We start from the raw sequence: 2901 nt of genomic DNA on the forward strand, positions 1-2901 counted from the left end.
TTGTTGCACTTACACTTTTTCCCATTTTCCAAAATTCATAAAAGGTGTTTCTTATAGGTTAGCTCATTCTTTCAAGTCATATGTATTCAGAGTGACCCCTACTATCACTGTATTAATATTCAAGGCATTTTACTGTATAGTTTTGGAGAAAACTAAAAGCAAATTCCCGCAAAACATCAATCTCCATTGTTGCACATTAACTTTTTCCCATTTTCAAAATTCATATAAAGTGTTCTTTATAGGTTAGCTCATTCTTTCAATGTATATGTATTCAGAGTGACCCAGACTACCACTGTATTAATTATCAAGGCATTTTACTGTATAGTTTTGGAGAAAACTAAAAGCAAATTCACCCAAAACATCAAAATCCATTGTTGCACTTACACTTTTCCCATTTTCCAAATATATAAAGGTGTTCCTTTATAGGTTAGCTCATTCTTTCAAGTCATATATATTCAGAGTGACCCCTACTATCACTGTATTAATATTCAAGGCATTTTACTGTATAGTTTTGGAGAAAACTAAAAGCAAATTCCCCCAAAACATCAATCTCCATTGTTGCACTTAACTTTTTCCCATTTTCCAAAATTCATATAAAGTGTTCCTTTATAGGTTAGCTCATTCTTTTAATGTATATGTATTCAGAGTGACCCAGACTACCACTGTATTTAATTATCAAGGCATTTTACTGTATAGTTTTGGAGAAAACTAAAAGCAAATTCACCCAAAACATCAAAATCTCCATTGTTGCAATACACTTTTTCTCCAAATTCATATAAAGTGTTCCTTTTATAGGTTAGCTCATTCTTTTAATGTATATGTATTCAGAGTGACCCAGACTACCACTGTATTAATTATCAAGGCATTTTACTGTATAGTTTTGGAGAAAACTAAAAGCAAATTCACCCAAAACATCAAATCCATTGTTGCACTTACACTTTTTCCCATTTTCCAAAAATTCATATAAAGTGTTCCTTTATAGGTTAGCTCATTCTTTTAATGTATATGTATTCAGAGTGACCCAGACTACCACTGTATTATTATCAAGGGATTTTACTGTATAGTTTTGGAGAAAACTAAAAGCAAATTCACCCAAAACATCAAACTCCATTGTTGCACTTACACTTTTTCCATTTTCCAAAATTCATATAAAGTGTTCCTTTATAGGTTAGCTCATTCTTTCAAGTCATATGTATTCAGAGTGACCCTACTATCACTGTATTAATATTCAAGGCATTTTACTGTATAGTTTTGGAGAAAACTAAAAGCAAATTCCCGCAAAACATCAATCTCCATTGTTGCACTTACACTTTTCCCATTTTCCAAAATTCATATAAAGTGTTCCTTATAGGTTAGCTCATTCTTTTAATGTATATGTATTCAGAGTGACCCAGACTACCACTGTATTAATTATTAAGGCATTTTACTGTATAGTTTTGGAGAAAACTAAAAGCAAATTCACCCAAAACATCAAAATCCATTGTTGCACTTACACTTTTTCCCATTTTCCAAAATTCATAAAAGGTGTTCCTTTATAGGTTAGCTCATTCTTTCAAGTCATATGTATTCAGAGTGACCCTACTATCACTGTATTAATTATTCAAGGCATTTTACTGTATAGTTTTGGAGAAAAACTAAAAGCAAATTCCCGCAAAACATCAATCTCCATTGTTGCACTTAAACTTTTTCCCATTTTCAAAAATTCATATAAAGTGTTCCTTTATAGGTTAGCTCATTCTTTTAATGTATATGTATTCAGAGTGACCCAGACTACCACTGTATTAATTATCAAGGCATTTTACTGTATAGTTTTGGAGAAAACTAAAAGCAAATTCCCGCAAAACATCAATCTCCATTGTTGCACTTACACTTTTTCCCATTTTCAAAATTCATATAAAGTGTTCCTTTATAGGTTAGCTCATTCTTTTAATGTATATGTATTCAGAGTGACCCAGACTACCACTGTATTAATTATCAAGGCATTTTACTGTATAGTTTTGGAGAAAACTAAAAGCAAATTCACCCAAAACATCAAAATCCATTGTTGCACTTACACTTTTTCCCATTTTCCAAAATTCATAAAAGGTGTTCCTATATAGGTTAGCTCATTCTTTCAAGTCATATGTATTCAGAGTGACCCGTACTATCACTGTATTCATTTTCAAGGCATTTTACTGCTATAGTTTTGGAGAAAAACTAAAAAGCCAAAATTCACCCAAAACATCAAACTCCATTGTTGCACTTACACTTTTTCCCATTTTCCAAGAATTCCTAAAAGATGTTCCTTTATAGGTTAGCTCATTCTTTCAAGTCATACAGTATTGTTCAAAATAGATAGCAGTACAATGTGACTAACCAGAATAATCAAGGTTTTTCGTATATTTTTTTATTACACCACCCCTTTCAACTAATTCAACTAATTGCCCAATTGCACAGCCTTAAGAGCGTGCATATCATGAATTGCTGGGGTTTCGTTTGTTTTCTGACAATCTACTGAACCTACTGGTAACTTGTTTGGCCACGTAGCCAAATAAAAAAATATACTAAAAACCTTGATGTATTCTGGTTAAGTCACGATTGTACTGCTGATTATTTTGAACAATTACTGTATGTATTCAGAAGTGACCCCTACTTATTACTGGATTCATTTTCAAGGCATTTCACTGTATAGTTTTTGAGAAACTAAAAGCAAATTCACCCTAAAAAAATGCATCCTAGCAATTGTTTGTTTGTCCCATTTTCCAACACTCATTAAAAAGGTATGCTTTATAGGTTAGCTCATTGTCTTCAGTGGAACATGTATTCAGATGACCCTGACTATCGCTGTATTAATATTCAAGGCATTTTACTGTATATTTTTTTGAGAAAACTAAAATCAAATTCCCCCAAAAAAACTTAAAT

The sequence above is a fragment of the Carassius auratus genome, unplaced genomic scaffold (assembly GCF_003368295.1).
Source record: "Carassius auratus strain Wakin unplaced genomic scaffold, ASM336829v1 scaf_tig00216794, whole genome shotgun sequence".
In the NCBI taxonomy this organism is placed as follows: Eukaryota; Metazoa; Chordata; class Actinopteri; order Cypriniformes; family Cyprinidae; genus Carassius; species Carassius auratus.